Source organism: Sapajus apella, unplaced genomic scaffold (assembly GCF_009761245.1).
Source record: "Sapajus apella isolate SASKATOON/1434 unplaced genomic scaffold, GSC_monkey_1.0 scaffold59, whole genome shotgun sequence".
NCBI classification, from domain to species: Eukaryota; Metazoa; Chordata; class Mammalia; order Primates; family Cebidae; genus Sapajus; species Sapajus apella.
Genome location: NW_022436999.1, coordinates 5,043,975 through 5,063,145, shown reverse-complemented (window position 1 = coordinate 5,063,145; position 19,171 = coordinate 5,043,975). Strand labels below are relative to the sequence as shown.

The 19,171-nt window shown below is 33.5% G+C and overlaps 1 protein-coding gene across 5 annotated transcripts in view; it reads left to right on the top strand.

Moving 5' to 3' along the window:
• RAD51B (RAD51 paralog B) overlaps positions 1 to 19,171 on the top strand; it is a 670,105-nt gene that overhangs the window by 183,292 nt on the left and 467,642 nt on the right. The gene's annotated exons all lie outside the window — the stretch shown is intronic.

The window sequence follows — 19,171 nt, the reverse complement described above, 5'->3', positions numbered from 1 at the left end:
GTAAAAGTGTTCCTGTTTCTCTACATCCTGTCCAGCATCCGTTGTCTCCAGGTTTTTTAATGATTGCCATTCTAACTGGCATGAGATGGTATCTCAATGTGGTTTTGATTTGCATTTTTCTAATGACCAGTGATGATGAGCATTTTTTTATATGTTCATTGGCCTCATGTATGTCTTCTTTTGAAAAGATATGGACTGTTAAGATATTTTCTCTTTTAAATTTTTGCGTCATTCAACATCAGTTGTTTTGCATCATTAAAAATAAGCTGGCTTTTTGGATTGAGTTTACTTTATTTTTCCAGTGGGTAACTTTTATCTGACCTTTAGGTCTAATATTTTTTGGTTTATTTTCTGAAGCTATGCAATGTTTGGGAAAAAATAAGCCTCATGAAGAAGGGCTATTATCCCTGAAAATGATGAGACCAGAAATGAGAAAAACAAAAATCAAATATCACCCTTGAAATGTGGATTTCAGTTTTTAAAAGTTCTTTATCCTCTGTTCTGAGACCCATAATTTAGAAGTCTGTTCCTCTGCTTCTCTGTGATAAGTTCTCACAAAAAATCCTCTTGTGTTTTCATTAGAATCACATTGAATTCATAAATTGGGGAGAATTTACATATTTATAATATTGAGTCTTTTCATTTATGAAAATGGTTTATTTCTCTAGTTAGGTGTTCTTCTATAATATTAGAGTTTTGTCCCCGAAGATCTTGCAAATTATACTTTGATTTGTTCATGGGTTTTTAAAGTTTTTAAAAAATGGAATCTGTTTTTTTAATGTAATCAAATCACTTGTTGGATCAGAAAATTGATTTTTATATTTCAAGTCCAGCAAACCTGCTTTGTATGCTTATTAAAATGGATTGCAAAGTATCTTATATTTTCTATGGAATCATATATGCAGTAGCAGTTTTTCTTCTATTCCACACTTCAAACTTCTTGATTTTTGAATAGAAGTGTTCTTATAAGTAAGAATGTATGTGTTTGGTTTTCTGTTTCTATATTAGTTGGCTGAGAATAATGGCCTTCAGCTCCATTCATGTCCCTGAAAAGGACATAGTCTCAATTACGGCTGCATAGTATACCATGGTATATATGTACCACATTTTCTTTATCCAGCCTATCATTGATGGACATTTAGGTTGATTCCATGTTTTTGCTATTGTGAACAGTACTGCAATGAACATATGTGTGTATGTATCTTTATAACAGAATGATTTTTATTCCTTTGGGCATATACCCAGTAATGGGATTGCTGGATCAAATGGTATTTCTGCCTCTATGTCTCTGAGGAATTGCCATACTGTCTTCCACAATGACTGAACTAATTTACACTCCCACCAACAGTGTGAAGTGTTCCTTTTTCTCTGCAACCTTTCCAGCATGTGTTGTTTTTTGACTTTTTAAGAATAGCCATTCTGACTCATGTGAGCCATTGTGGTTTTGATTTGCGTTTCTCTAATGGTCAATGATATGGAGCTTTTTTTCATGTATTTGTTGGCTGCATGTATGTCTTCTTTTGAGAAGTGTCTGTTCATGTCCCTTGCCTGTTTTTTTTTCTTGTAAATTTGTTTAAGTTCCTTGCAGATGCTGGCTGTTACACCTTTGTCAGAGGGATATATTGCAAAAATTTTCTGTCATTCGTGCAGAAGCTCTGTAGTTTAATTAGATCCCCTTTGTCAAGTTTTGCTTTTGTTGCAATTGCTTTTGATGTCTTCATCATGAAATCCTTGTCTGTGCCTACCTCCTGGATGGTATTGCTAAGATTTTCTTCTTGGGTTTTTATAGTTTGGGGCTTTACTTTTAAGTCTTTAATTAATCTTGAGTTGATTTTTGTATATGGTGTAAGGAAGGAGCCCAGTTTCAGTTTTCTGCATGTGGCTAGCTATTTCTCCTAGCACCACTTATTAAATAGGGACTCTTTTTCCCATTGCTTGTTTTTGTCAGGTTTCTTGAAGATCAGATGGTTATAGGTGTGTGGTCTTATTTCTGGGTTCTCTATTCTTTTCCATTGGTCCATGTGTCTGTTCTTGTACCAGTACCATGCTGTTTTGGTTACTGTTGCCTTATAATATAGTCTGAAGTCAGGTAGTGTGATATTTCCAGCTTTATTCTTTTTGCTTAGGATTGTCTTGGCTATTTGGGCTCTTTTTTGGTTCTCTATGAATTTTTAAATAGCATTTCTAATTGTGTGAAGAATGTCAAAGATAGTTTAATGGGAACAGCATTGAATCTATAAATTGCTTTGGGCAGTATGTTCATTTTCATGATATTGATTCTTCCTATCCATGAGCATGGGATGTGTTTCCATTTGTTTGTGTCATCTGTGATTTCTCTGACCAGTGGTTTATAGTTCTCCTTGAAGAAGTCCTTCACTTCCCTCATTAGCCTAAGTATTTTATTCTCTTTGTAGCAATTGTGAATGGGAGTTTATTAATGATTTGGCTCTGGTTTGCCTGTTGTTGGTGTATAGGAATACTGGCAATTTTTGCACATTGATTTTGTATTCTGAGACTTTGCTGAAGTTGCTTCTCAGCTTAAGAAACTTTTGGGTTGAGAGGATGGGGTTTTCTAGATATAGGATCATATCATCTGCAAACAAAGATAGTTTGACTTTCTCTGTTCCTATTTGAATATCCTTTATTTCTTTTTCTTCTCTGATTGCCCTGGACAGAATTTCTGGTACTGTGTTGAATAGGAAAGGTATGAGAAGACATTCTTGTCTTGTGCCAGTTTTCCAGGGGAACGTTTCCAGCTTTTGCCCATTCAGTATGATATTGGCTGTGGGTTTGTCATATATGGCTTTTATTATTTTGAGGTATGTTTCCTCAATGCCTAGTTTGTTGAGAGTTTTAACATGAAAGAATGTTGAATTTTATTGAAGGCCTTTTCTGCATCTGTCTATGAGATGATCATTTGGTTTTTGTCTAGTTCTACTTATTATGATGATTTACATTTATTGATTTGCATATGTTGAATCAACTTTGCATCCCAGGGATGAAGGCTACTTGATGGTGGAGGATACACTTTTTGATGTGCTGCTGGATTCAGTTTGCCAGTAAAACTTTATAATTTTTTATATCTACTGAGATAAATCATATGGCTTTTTTCTTTTATCCCATTAATGTGGTATATTATGAATGGCTTTTATAGTGTTAAATAATCCTTGCATTGCCAAATAAACTATACTTAGTTATTTAAAAAGAATGTATTGGTGGATTTTTTTAATTTTTTGTTTAAGAATTCTCTGTAATTTTTGTTTGTGGTATCAATTTTTCTTTTAGATTATAGAATAAGCTCAGTAGCTTTTCTTCATTTTCAAGTCTCTGAAAATTTGTATAATATAGGATTTTCTCTTCATGAAGATATGGTAAAGCTTATTTCCACATCCTCTGTACTTGATGGAGTTTCTAGGAAGGAGGGCTTTTAAAAATAATTTATAAATTTAAATATAACATATATATGGGAAAATTGCACAAGTCATAAATGTACAGCTCAATGAATTTTCACAAACAGAACAATCTCATCTTACCAGAATCTAGATCAAGAAACTAAAAATTACCATTGTCCCAGAAGCCCCACTGTGTACCCTTTCACCTACTGCCTTCTCTGAGGGTGACCACTACTCCAGTTTCTAAACCATATATTAGGGGATTTTTGTTTGTTTTTGAACTGTATACAGATGAAATCATACAGAATGATTTTTTTTTATATGGCCTTTTTCACTCAGTTGTATATTTGTAAGATTCATCATGTTGTATTATGTAGTTGTGGTTCATTCTGTTTGCTCTATAGTATTTTGTGATGATTCCTGCAATAGAATATATTACATATTTATGTATCCATTCTACTGTTAATGGAGTTGTGGGTGCTTTCTAGTTTTGGCCTAGTGTAAATAGGGCTGCTATGGAAATTTTGGTGGACTTATTTACACATTTTTTCAACCTTGAAGTGGAATTATTGGGTTATAAATTATGCATGTTTTTAGCTTTAGTGATGTTGCTAAACAGTTACATTGTTGAACTAATTTATATTTTTACCAACAGTGTTCGAGTACTGATTGCTCCACATTCTTGTTGGGCTTGGTATTTAACTACTTCATTTTAGCTATTCTAGTGGGTATGTTGAATAACATAACATAGTATGCTGTTAACTTGCCTTTCTTTGATGATTAAGAACATCAAACACCTTTTTCCTATACTTATTGGTCATTTGTATAATTTTTGGTGAATTTTCTTGATATGCTGTAAAGAAATTTTATTGATATGCTATAAAGAAATACCTAATACTGTGTAACTTTTAAAGAAAAGAAGTTTAATTGGCTTATGGTTCCATTAGCTGTACAGGAAGCATAACGGCTTCTGGGGAGGCCTCAGAAAACTTTGAATCATGGCAAAAGGCAAAGGGGAAGCAGGCACGTCTTACATGGCAGGAAGAAAAGCGGGGGGGATGTGCTATACACTTTTAGAAAGAGGAAGAAAGGGAGGAAGGAGGTACTACACACTTTTAAACAACCAGATCTTGTGAGAACTCTATGAGGAGAAGAGCACCAAAGTGATGGTGCTAAACCATTTATGAAGGATCCATCTCCATGATCCAATCATCTCCTACTAGTCCCATCTCCAACATTGGGGATTACACTTGAACATGAGATTTGGGTGAAGACACAGATCCAAATCACACCAAGTGTCTATTCAAGTTTTTATTCATTTGGGTTGTCTGCCTTTTTCTTAATGATATGCAGAAGTTCTTTATATATTATAAATACCAGTTCTTTATTGATTTTATGTACTACAAATAGCTTCTCTATGGGTATATTTTTATTAGTTATTCAGTTTTTAAATACTTATTCAAACTTTCTATTTCCTTTTGAGACGTTTTACATAAGATTTTTCTACAAAGTTGTTGATTTATCTACATTTTTAAACCTACTGATAAAAAGTTGTTTAATCTATTTTTGGTATCCTTTCAATTATTCTAGAAAATTATTAGTCACTATCTCTTTCAATATTGTATATAGAAGTATATACAAGTATGTGTGTGTATTTTTAATATACCTGGTAGCATGCTTTACATGATGTTTTGTACCTTATTTTCTTAACTTAATATTTCTTGAAAATCCTTGCATTTCATCATATAAGGAGCTCATCCTTTAAAAATACTTTCATAATATTTAATAATATTATGTGATAATATATTTACCCAATCTTGTATTGATGGGAATTTAAATTACTTCTAGGCTTTTGCTGTACCAAGCAAAGCTGCATATTAGGATAAATACATAAAGTGGAATTTCTGGTCTCATAAACTCCTGGACTGATGATAGAGCATTAACTTTTATGTTTATATTCCATTTTTAATGCTTTAAGTCTTTTATAAATTGAGATATAAATGACATGCTATAAAATTCACCATTTTAAAATGTACAATTCAGTGGTTTTTTACTTTATTCATGGAGTTGTGCAACCACTACCAGTATGTAACTCCAGAACATTTTCATCATCCCAGAAAAGAATCCTTAACAGTCACTCCATAGTCCTGCCTTCCCCCAGCTCCTGGCAACCATGAATCTATTCATTTTCTGTCACTATGTATTCGTCTATTCTGGACATTTCATATAAATGTAGCCATACAAATGCGATCTTTTGTGTCTGGTTTCTTTTACTTAGTATAATGTTTTCAAGGCTCATGTATATTATGACATGTATTTGTACTTAATTTCTTTTATGAATGGTCAAATAATATTCCATTGTATGGATATGCCACATTTTATTTGATGTATATTTGGCTCATTTTTATTTTTGTCTATTATAAGTAATGCCGCTATGAATACTTCTATCAACGTTTTGTTTGGACATGTGCTTTTCATTCTCTTGACTCTATATCTGGGATTAGAATTGCTGGGTTCTATAGTAACTCTATGTTTAACTATTTGAGGAACTGCCAAACTGTTTTTCTCAGTAGCTACACCATTAGCGCTGTGTGAGGTTCCAATTTCTTTATATTTTTATCAACTCTTTTTATTTTCCTTACAAATTTTTTTACATTACACCTGCTATTCTAATGAGTATGAAGTGGTATCTCATGATTTTGATTTTCCTAATGTCTGATGATTTTGAGCAGATTTTCATGTGTTAATTGGATATTTACCTCTCTTCTCTAGCAAACTGTCTTTTCAGATCCTTTGCCCCTTGTTTAATTGGGTAATTTGTCTTTTTATTGTTGAGTTGTAAGAGTTATTTATAGAGATACTTGTATTATGTGTGTTGATAAAGGGCAAATATCTCCATATGAAGTGTTCCTTTATGTTAATGAGAGAAAAAAATGCTAACTTCCAAATAGAAAATGGCCAAATAATATAAAAAAAAATTCACAGAAGAGGAAAAACAACAATAGAGGATGGTTAATTGCATATAGTAGAATATTTTACCATTATTAAAATTTATATTTTAAAAATAGACAAATTGATCTTTATATAATGTTAATGTCAAGTGAAAAGTAGCAAGATACAAAACTGTGTAAAATGTATGAATTCATAAAAAGCAACATTCACTCACACAATTCATAATTCATCAAAAGCAACATTCACTCACACAAAAATCACACACACACACACAAATTCATCAAAAACAACATTCATTCACACAAAAACCACCACAAACGCGCGCACGCACACACACACACACGGACAAATTAGAGTGGAAAGAAGTGTTTCATCATATTGACAGTGATTATTCTTGGGTGGTGTAATTAAGGTTGATGTTTATTTTTTCCTTTATATAGTTCTGAATTTTCCAGATTTTCAAGATTAAATTAGAGACCAACTATTGGTCTCTAGGAAAAAAGCAAAATAATTATGAATAAGATAGATTAAATGGATTATTATGGCATGGTGAGACCTTTTCCCATTGGCCCTGGGATTTTCTTCCTTTGATTTATGAGTTTAAAGTGTTGACAGTTGTGAACTAGTTTGTTAAGTGATAGGAAGCAGCATTGAAACGAAGTACTTTAAATCCTGATGATTTATGATGATGAAAATACTTGGACAAATAGTATTAATGAGTCCTGATATGTATTGCTAACTTGTCACTGGTTCACTTTACATCTGTGTAGTGATAACTTTGTTTTTTCCTCCCTCATTGATTATATATCCCACCATTTGCCAAGCCCATGTAAATAGTTTGCTGTTGTAGAGATAAGCACCACCAGGCCCATTTGAGTAGTTCTCTCTCACTCTGATCTCCTTAGAAACCTGTCACTTTTACCTTTAAATTATACACATTTAAAAACGATTGTTGTCATTGAATGAGATTTTCCTAAATAAGAAGAGCCATCTCCGTAGTTTCAGGATCGTGGCTTTTTAAATTGTAATGGAGTTTTAATATTATATCTAGAGTGGAAATCAGAGTCAGTTCAATCTTATTTTGCATCCACTGTATGCTAACATACTGATTAGGGGTATAACAAAGAATAGACTGTGATCTCTGCCATTTTGTGGTTCTCAGTGGAGATTTTACAGTACACAGAGAGAAAATGGCATAGTAAAAAAAAAGAATGAGCTTGGAAGTGAGACTTTATGGGTTTAAATACCTGCTCTCTGATTTATCAGTTTGTATTTAACTTCTCAATATCCTTATCTGTAAAGGAGAAATAGCAGCACTATCATCCATTGCTTTCTATTTCCTTATCTTTTTGCCTTTTCTTCATTGAAGTTTTCACTTACAAGACATTATGTTTTTGTTTATTTATTTACAATAATGTAAAATCCTGGAAGACATGTATCTTTTTGGTTACTCATGTATTTTTAGCATCTAGTGTAGGGTTTGCTACATAGTAGTTCGTAATAGTCTGTTCCTTCTTCTGGAAACTTCCTCCAACATAAATATCCGTGTAGCTTATACCCATGCCTTATTTCGTTCCCTGCTCAAGCATCACCTCATAGAGAGATCTTGTTAGACAACTTGTTCTGTAGAATAGCATCCTTTCAGTTTTCTCTAAATTTTTCATCTTTTTTTCTTCATAATACTTAACACTACTGACTGTTAAGTAGGAATATTGATTTATTTTTATATTTTTGAGTGCCTTGCAAAAATTAAGGTCTTCATAAGTGTTTGTTTAACTGAAATTAATTATCTTAGACTATTCTATTTTATTCTCATATGTAATAAATCAATAAATCACCAGCTTGTGACTGTTTATTTCTAGGCTCCTTCAATACATTCGTTTCTGTGCTTATTTCCACTTTTTTCACTACCCTAATTCAGTTAACTTCCACCTGTTTTGTGAACAATTGAGTAGTTTCTTAATTTTGTTTTGTTTTTCTCTAGTTCCTCAACCCTCTAATCCAACCTGCATAAAACATCTAGCTTACTGCTCTTCAGATATGCTATTATCATTTCATTCTTTTTCAGTGGCTTGCCATAGTCCACTGAATTAAATGATATTCAAATCTCTTTATATAATTGGAAGCTACCTTTCCTTAGTACTAAGGAGAGTTGTAAGCAGGTGAGTACTTGCTGTAAAAATTGCTTATAGATGTAGTTAGCTTGCTATGAGATTAAAAAGATTTTTAAAACATAGAGAAAAATAAGAAATGACTTGTAAATTATGCAAATCAATACATAATCAACTGATTATATGTGATTTAGTCTGCAGATTTTATAGAAATTCAGATCAAAAGATCATTAAAACCTTGGCTTAACAGGGAGAGCTTCAGTAGAAAAACTGATAGCTGTTTGGGGTCCTGTATCATTTACTCATTTTATTTATTCAGATCCAATCTCTCCCTGTTTTTCTAATACAAATATATAAGATTTTAGAGTAATGGGTTCTGTTTTGTTAATATAAAAATATTTCTTGTGTCAGAAAAATTCAGACACCTATAAATAGATGTTCTTGTGAAAATATTATTATTTTTAATGTTATTGGACCTTATTCTGTTACTTTCAAAATGGATACACCTGAACTGTTTCTTCTGATCAGCCTATATTATGAGCACTTAGTTTGAAGTCATATTGGAATAATTTGGAAAAAGGTAGAATTTAGCAGATATTATAGAATTTCAGTATCTATTGTAAAATTAGGTTTTATACAGGGCATGGCATTTTTAAAGCCAATTATAATAAATAGAGCTTATCAATTACATAGTAATGTAGGTTCCAAAGTGCTATTTTGTTGGTTTTCTGTGTGTTCAGTGGTTTTGTCTGTAATTATATTTGTATTTGTACAAAGAATGTAAGTTTCTTTGCAGTTTGGATAATCTTTTGGATAAAACAAAGGTAGTGAGCCACACAAATAGTGAAAAAATCAGATATTTTGAAATAATACTTCTAATTTTCCAAGGATTTACCAAAATGGAGGATGTAAATTTTTAGTATGAGTTTTTAATGATTAGATTGGTTCTCTGATAACTGTTTTAACTAATTAATTCCGGAGGGCAACCCATTTCTATCAACAAGGTGTGTCCAACACCTTACTTACCAGTAATCAACTCGTATCTATTCTCAGTCTGTAGAGAGGGGTGTATATGAACCTTTACTTACTATTTTTTACTCACTTAAATTTATTTACTTTTACATTCCTGACCAAGGTGAATAAACAGTTTTTATACACATGAGTTCATTTCCTCACTCCCATATCCATTCCAGTTTCTAAAAGCCTTCTGATTTATAGGCTCCCAAAAATCTTTTCCCTTCCAATTTGAATTTAAGTAATTAGCTTCTTCCTAATTTGGAACCTCAGTTTGAAAACACATGTGTTTGATTTGGTGTTAGTTTGGGCATCTTACTTCAAATGAGGTCATGTAGCTTTGATTTTAGATGATCACAGAAATGTTCACTGAGCAGCATCTTCGTAGCTTTGAGGAAACAGAAAAACAACTTTTTTCTACTTTGAGTATGATTCTTTTTGACAGTCGCTGTAACTACAGTTAGGTACTGGCTATACCAATTCTAGTTTAAATAATTGGACTCTGGACCCGTTTTTGTTCTGATTAAGAATTTTATTTACATGTTCAGGAATACAGAGGCACAACCTGTTAACAGCTGTAAATTTGCTTGATTAAGCTGCATGTAGACAAATTTACTACAGGGAACTGTTCCCTAAAATTCCAGTTCACTTACATATGAAGTTAGTCTGGCTGTTTCTCACCAGTTTCCATCATTTCCTGCCAAGAATAATAAACGTTTTCTTGCAAAGCATCGACGCTAAAGGTTAGAAGTGTTCAGTGTTTTATCAATTACACTGGGCTGTCATGAATCGCAGTAAACAAACATAGACATATCTATGTGGATGCCTGGAGAAGCAGTTAGACCCTAGAAAAATCATTTCTTTCTGACAGTATTCTAGATCTTTTCAAAGTAGGTAAATATCAATTATGAAGAAACATTTATTGTAATGGAACTTATTGATGCTTGGATCTATGTTTTCATTTACTGACATAGTTCAAGGAAGCTTACACTTTTAGTGGATAACAATAAGCTGGAGCAAGAAAGTATGTCTTCTTAATTTTGTATAACTGTAGATGCTATTATGAGTATTACAATAAAGATGGGTTTATTAATTTAAACTTACAGTATTAACATTTCCCTCCCATGGTCTGTCAGGCAAATTATGGCTCACGAGTGATCCACAGCATGTTACTGTAGCACTCACAAATTAAGAATGGTTTTACATTTTTAAGGGATCGTAACAAACATAAAACAAAGATTTATATATATCCTATATAATATATATACATTATGTATATAATATATACATCTAGAGAGAGAAAGAGCGAGAGGAGAGAGAGTCTTCAAAGACGAAAATATTTATCTAGCCCTTTAAGATAAAGTTTTCCAAACCTTGGTCTATATGAGTAATAATATTTCACTACAAGGATACAAAATGTGCCAGCAACAAGGCAGGATGAAATTATAGTCTCAGTGTCAGGGTATTTTATTTCTTATTTAGTGTCAGGATATTTTATTTCTTATTTAGTGTTAGGATATAACAGTATCCTTATAGGGTTGTTAGGAGCATTAAATCATGACTTTTGGTGGTGCTTCTTACACATGTGGGATACTAACTGTTTTGCTAGCTGTTGCTGTTGTTACAATTATATGTTGGATGCCTGACAGTTGTTTTAAATTTGTTTTATGTGTATATCTTCTGTTTATTCTCTGTTCTATTTGTATTATATTTAATTTTGTAAATCTTATATTTTTTATTTTAGTTGCAATGCAAATTTTACAAGTATAGCAGTTTTATTGTTCCCATTCCCGTGACTGTGTAACAAATTACCCCAGAACCCAGTGGCAGAAAACAATCAGTTATTATGCTCACAAATTCTGTGGGTCAGGAATTTGGACAGGGCACAGCAGGAATGGCTTCTCTTAGTTCTCTGGAAAACTCAAAGGCGAGGAGCTATAATCATTCATTCATTTATATGTCTGGCAGATGTCACTGGCTGTTGGCCTCAGTTCCTCTCCACATGGGTCTTTCCTTGTGATCTCTCCAATGAACTAGTTTGGGCTTCCTTAAGTAGAGCATCTGGGTTCCTCAGAGCAAACATTTCAGAAAGAGAAAGATAGGCAGAAGCCACAGAATATTATTTCTATTTTGCTGTATTGGTCAGAATAATTAGGAATCCCCCTAGGTTCAAGAGGAGAAAAATAGACTCTACCATGTGATGGGTGGGGTGGCAAGATTTTAGAAGAGCATGCCGGACCAGAAATATGGCTGAAGTCATTTTTGGAAAAATGATCTACCACAATGATATTATTTTATTTAGTTATTATTTATGTAGCATTTAATCTATATGCTAGGGACTGCTGTAAATACTAAACAAATATTAATTCATTTAATCCATAAGTCTTATTTTACAGATGAGGAAATTAAATCAGAATATTGTATTAATCAGAATACAACTTTATCTGTTCTTGATGGACAACAAATACTTTACTACAATTTAAAAAACTTGTCTAGTATTATTTAAACATTAAAAAATATTTAAAATGCAAATTTTTATTTCCTGTATGCATCATATTAGAATAGATTTGAGAGGTGCAGTTTCTATTAAGTAATGTCTTGAATGAGTGCAAAGGTCAGGAATCCAAGATTTCATCCTTCCATATTCTTAGAAATGGGATGTGGTAAATAAGTCAGAATTTTTTCGTGAAGCAGTGCCCAGATGAGTACATACGTTGTCAAATATTTTATTTGGTGGTAATCTAGGACTGACTGATAAAACTTGATTGATAAATTAATTTCATGTCTTTTTATAAGAATAAATAGAGTATCTTGTTCTTGGTGTGATAATATTACCTAATGGCTATGCCTTCCTTCATTGGTATGGAAATCAGAACTGATTTTTGGTAAGGTTAGTAATTTAGATTGTTTTAAAATCTCCATTATTATTAAGATATTTTATCAGGGACAAAGATTGCTTTTTCTCTCCCCCTCTCCTTTTCTTTCTTTTTTTTTCCATTAACAGTTGATAGAGAAATGTAACTTTGTATAAGTGATTGTTGGACATATTTCTAGCCCTGTTTTTTTTTACATTTGTTGATTGTGCTTTGGAGATTTATCAGCCTCACGTTGCTTTGAGGCATTTCAGTGTTGTCTCTCAGAACCCAGTAGTGCTATCTTTAGGATGTGCCAGAGTGACTATTACCCTGGTACATTTGTGACACAGTTACACCATATCCCCTAGTCTCTACACATCACGGTATAACAAGTACAAGTTACCAGATAAAAGCATAGTCTTGTTGGATTATCAAAACTCAGGTGGAGTATTTAACATCCTTTTTGAATATTTAAATAGTGTTTTTCTTTCTAATTGGCAAATTTGGGGTATTTAAAAACAATATTTGATTAGGAGAACATGGAGAAATTTGTATGGTCAAAACTTGTCAAATTTGAGACTCACTTATTTTATTTCTTTAAATTTAGGGATCAGTAAAAAAAATAAAGAAATGTAGGAATCTAAGAGAGAGACCTGTACTATTCTGAATGTGAATGAACTGACTACACTGATTAGAATACAAAATCTAGAAGCATTCATTATTTCTTTTTGACTTGGAAACAATATAAGAATGAATACAAAAAAAAAAAAAAAAGGAGCATGTGGATTCACTGCTATCTTGTCTCCTGCTCAGTCATTTATTTGAGAGACCAAACCCTACTCACCAAGACCACCTGGGATGCTTCATTTATTTGAGAGGGGATGTGGAAGCATGGTGAAGAGCAAGAGCTGCAGAGTTAGACTCACTGGGTTTTAAATCCAGCCCTCCTGCCGTCTGTGTAATCTTGGTCCAGTTATTTAAACACTCTGTGACTCAGTCTGCTTTTCTGTGAAATGGCTGAGTTTTCTCATTGGTAGAAATGGCATCTACCTCATGGTGTTGTGAACATTAAATGATTAAATATATGTAAAGTGCTTAGGACAGTGCTTAGCACATTATAAGCTCATAAATGTGGGCTTCTATTCATTGAATCATTCTTTTATGCATTTATTAAAAGCACAACATTTATGTAACACCTACTCTGATGGGGATACAAAGGTAAATACTCAGGAGATATGAATAGTATAATGGGGGAGGCAGAGGTGTATTATAGTCATTGCAACATAAGACGGTGTAGTAGTCTGTTCTCATGCTGCTAATAAAGACATACCCAAAACTGGGTAATTTATAAAGGAAAGAGGTTTAATGGACTCACAGTTCCACATGGTTGGGAGGCCTCATAATCATGATGTAAGGCAAAGGAGGAGCAAAGTTGCATCCTACATGGCCGCAGAGAAGAGGGTGTGTACAGGAGGACTGCTCTTTTTAAAACCATCAGATCTTGTGAGACTTATTCACTATAATGAGAACAGCATGAGAAAAAAACCTGCCCCTGTGATTCAATTACCTCCCACTGGGTCCTTCCCACGGCACATGGGGATTATGGGAGCTACAATTCAAGATGAGATTTGGGTGGGGACACAGCCAAACTGTTTCAGATGGGGAGTGATATATATTATAAAACAAATATGTCAAAGTGCCATGGAAAGAAGAGGACAAAATTTTTGATAGCCTTAGATAATCATTTCACTTTTCTCTGACACCATTTATTCATTTATGAATACCTTATCTTTTATGGAACTTTTACAGTTTTTCAGCAGGAAATGATCTCTCCTTTCTTGGCATCCCTATATCATTTTACCTTATGGCAATTATTATTTTCTATCTTTCTTTTGGCAGCTGTTGATAGTAATCCTTTTCTAGCTTGTTAAATCATTATTTGGTCCTATCTTTTCCATTTTACTTGAAGACATTTCACAGTCACCCAACACAGGACTTATTACAAATGCTTCAAAAACATTTAGTGAGTGAGTCAGGTAACAAAACTGATTAAAATGCTTAGCCATCAGCGTGTGCCTCTGTCTTTTTAAGGCCTTTTTATAAACAAATATGGGTAGAAAAACATTGGCAGTTTGACGGTAAAATAAACAACATACATGTATAACTCACCAACTGACTGATCAGGATAATTCTCCGGTAGCCTTTGGTGGGGGGTAAAAAGCCCCAATTTGTTTCATTTTATAACTTCCACCATGGCCTCAATCAGGCCACTAACGTAATACTACTAAGTGTGGCGTTAGGAAGAGGTGTGCACTGGAATACCATCATACAGTAATCCTGCCAACTGGGTAACAATAGATATAAGCAACCTTAGAGCACAGATAATAGTAAAATGTCCAATATATTTAACAAAGGAAGTGTTTTGAGTACTTACTATCTTTGTTTTAATAAAATTTTTATTTATTTGTACATTAAATGATGGCTGTGTTTAACAACTGGCTTAGAAAATTCTTGAAAATTTAACAGTCACCTCTCATGAAACAGTACAAGCCAACTCACGTATGCTTTTTACTCAGGCCCTATTGACTGTGTAACTTTTGCTAGTAATTTCACTCCTAGAATCTATGCTAAGGAAATTATCTGTGAATTCGAAAAAGCACAAAAATATTTATCATAGCATTAATAAGAGTAGCAAAAAGTTGGTAGCAACCTCATTGTTTAAAGTGAACTGTGGTTAAGTAAATTCATTGGAATGTTTTCTGGAATTAAGTGACTTCTTTGAAGACTTTATAACAACAAGGGAAAATGCCATAAAGTTCAATGAAAAGTAAAAAGAAAGAATGCTAAATATCTAATTTATATAGAATGATCAAAATAAAAAAATATAAATGTACTAATGGAAGAAGGAATTGTCAGTGTTTGGAGCTGAAAAGAACATAGCTTTTTTTCTTTAATCTTTTCTTCATTTTCCAATTTTCTAACAATAAGTGTATTTTATAATTATAATGAAAACATAATATTTTTGTCACAAAACCAAATTCTAATTTATAGCTCTAGTTTTGTGTTTAATTATAAGGCATTATTAAAATAAATCTTTTTTATTTTATTTTTATTTTTAATTTTTTTTTCTTTTGAGATAGAGTCTCTTGCTCTGTTACCCAGGCTGAAATGCAGTAGGGTGATCTCAGCTCACTGCAGCCTCCCCTCCTGGGTTCAAGCAATTCTGCCTCAACCTCCTGACTAGCTGGGACTACAGGCAAGTGCCACCACACCCAGCTAAATTTTTGTGTTTTAGGAGAGACAGGATTTCACCATGTTGCCCAGGGTGGTCTTGAACTCCTGAGCTCAGACAATCTGCCCACCTCCGTCTCCCAAATGCATGAGCCACCACATCTGGCCTATGTTTTTTTATTTTAGAAATTAAATATTTCCTCTAAAAACCAATAGAACATATACTAATTGAATTTGTTTTTTAGAGATCAATGCTGAATTCATTTTGCCCCTAGATTTTAGATACAGTCTATCATAGAAAATTTCATGGAGGATTTTGAATTTTTTTTTTTTTTTTTTGGATTTTGAATTTTTAAAAAGTATCCTACATTAAAAAATAAATTTTAACTCCAGAATTACTATTTGAAACACTGCTTAGTAGTTAAGTAGCTAATTGTCCCTTTAAAAAAAATTGCTGGTTACATTGTTCAAAAATTGAGTCTGGGTCTGTGTGGCCCACATTCCTCTCTAACCTATACGTTGTTAAAATTTTATTTGACCATTTATAGCTCATCTCACTTAGTGAAGGAATTTTTCAGACCTTTTCAAAATATATTCAAATATTAACAGATAATCTAATTTTACACACTTTCAGAAAAATAGTTAAAACTGTTTTTCCTGTGTCTTTTTAATCAATAATTGGTTAACTTTAATAGACATTTTAGAGAAGCTAAGCTTCTGTGTAATTTTTCTCCCTAAAGATTAAGATGTGATGAAACAAGTAATCTGTAGCATACCTTGTGGAAGGAAAATGCTTTGCTAATCACTTTTTAAAGGTACTAATTTAAATGTCAAAGCAAGTTCTGTTAAGATTTTACCTTTATTCTAAGGTTGTAATATCTATTACCACTCTATCTAATTGGTATGGATGAGTTTCAACCAGGATTAGGTTTTTAAAATTAATTCTCAGTATTTTTATAGGAGATAAATTGAAGCATTCCATTATCTTTTGAACTCAGTGATCTTTCCATTGTAGGAATTCCCAGAACTTCTTAGTATTCCTTTTCTACCTTGTTAAATCATTAATTTGTTCCTATCTTATTCATTTTACTTGCAGACTTAAACTTTTCTGTATCACTGACAGCCACTCAACACAGTACTCATAAAAAATGCATCATAAATATGTACTGAGTCAAGTAGCAAAACCTTTTAAATTATTCAGCTTTTTATGTGTCTGGATTTTGAGTCATAGACTTGTGTGTGCCATGGGGTATAATGAATGGGTAATGGACTTTGGAGTAAATAAGCCTGAGTTCAAAGTCTGATTCTTCCATTTGCTAGCTATGAAAACTTGGGTAATTATCCTTTGGGCCTCAGACCCATTTCTTAAATGAATATAATAATCCCTAGCTTGTGGAGTTGCTGAGGATTAGAAATAAACTATGTAACGTCCCTTGCATATATTAAGCATTCAATAAATGGTTCGTTATTAGGCATTCAGTAATAATTGAGTGGATGACTGCTTCAGGGAGAATTTGAGATGGGATCAAAACCTACAGAGTACTGCTTCAGTGAAGAAAAGAGTTTTAGAATGCTGGAATGGTGGCAGTGGCAAATTCTATAGAGAATTTAAATAAGAAGGTCGAGAATTGGTCATTTTTGGATTTGGTCACCTTTGTTATTTACCAATTTCTATAGTATTCTTTTTATGCTCATGGTTGACAAAAGTATAGCACTGCACATAAGGCATGCTAGGAAGGAAAATGATTTAGAAGGTATAGTAGACTCTTGAAAATCATGGGTTTAACTGCATGGGTCCAATTATGCGTGGATTTTTTTCAAGCACATTTTCATTGAAAGTACAGTATTTATGAGATGCAAAATCTGCATGTATGGAGGGCTGATTTTTCATATATGTGGATCCCAGAGGGTGGACTGTGGAACTTGAGTATGTGTGGATTTTGGTATACGTGGTGCAGGAGCGGCCCTGGATTCAGTTACGACTGTATGCCAAGGGATGACTATAATTTTATCAGTTAAGATTAGTATGGCTGCATATAACAAAAAAGATACATCTATTTTGTTTCTTCTTCAGTCTTTTTTTAGACAGAGTCTCACTCTTTTGCTAGGCTGGAGTGCAGTGGCACAATCTTGGCTCACTGCAACTTCTGCCTCCTGGTTTCAAGCTATTCTCCTGCCTCAGCATCCCAAGTAGCTGGGACTACTGACGTGCACCACATGCCCAGCTAATTTTTGTATTTTTAGTAGAGACAGAGTTTCACCATGTTGTTCAGGATGGTCTTGATCTCTTGACCTAGTGATCCAACCACCTCATCCTCCCAAAGTATTGGGATTACAGGTGTCAGCCACCACGCCCATCTGTCTTCTTCAGTCTTAACCATATTGGCACATTGTCCAATATGGCTGCTCAAGGTTCAGCCATTGTATCAGTATTACAGCTAGTAGGAGGAGAAAAAAACCAAGAAGAATGTGCCCCTTCCCTTTAAGGACACTTCTGGGAAGTTACACATAGTTCTCTTTAGCTAAAATTTAGTTACATGGCCACAACTAACTGCAAGAATGACAGCCAGCAGCAATGTACCCAGCTAAGCTTTGGTGTTCTTATTTTTAGGAAGCAGGGGAAAGTTACCAGATCATACAAGGTGATGAGTGTGGCCTCTAATCCTGCTTTTCTTTTCTTTCTTTTTCTTGAAATGGGGTATCACTATCTCATCTAGACTGGAGTACAGTGGAGCAATCTCAGCTCACTGCAACCTCTGTCTCCTGGGCACAAGCAATCCTCCTGAGTAGCTGGGACCACAGGCACGTGCCACCATGTCTGGCTAATTTTTTGTATTTTTTTTGTAGAGATGGGGTTTGCCCAGGCTGGTCTCAAACTCCTGAGCTCAAGCAGTCTGCCCATGTCAGCCTCACAAAATGCTAGGATTACAGTGTGAGCCATTGCACCAGCCTCTTTGCTTTTTTAATATTTTAACTATCAGTGTCTTTTTAAAAACATCACTTAAAGTTACTTTAAAATTACACTAGAAATACACTTCCTTTTAGAAAAAAATGGGAAATAGAGAAGCCTAAAAAGTAGGAAAAAACTACCTAAAACTGTCCAATATTAACATTTTTGGTATACATGTGTTCAGACTTTTTCTGTTAATATGTAAAAATTTATATTACATATGGGTACAGAGTTTCAGTTTGGGACGATGAAAAGGCTCTGGAGAATGTTGATGGTTGCACAAGACTGTGAATATAGGTAATGCTACTGAACTGTATAGTTGAAAATGGTTTAAATGGTAAATTTTATGTATACTTAACTGCAATTTAAAAAACATTGATTGTTTGCAAGAAGGAGACCATACTCAACATATTTATTTTCTAATCTGCTTTTTAGAGGTAAGAGAATATCTTTCCATGTAAATATATATATTTTTTGCAGCATGATTTTTGTGGCTGAATATTTATTTTACCTTTTGGATGTACCACATTTTATTGATGGGAGTTGAAGCAAATAAACAGGAACGTTAGCTCTTTCCTTGTTAAGTGGATTAACAGAGGGCTTTGTGATGCATGGCAGAGGACTTGGGGAAATAACCAGATGATGGAAATTGAAAACCTCCGGGAC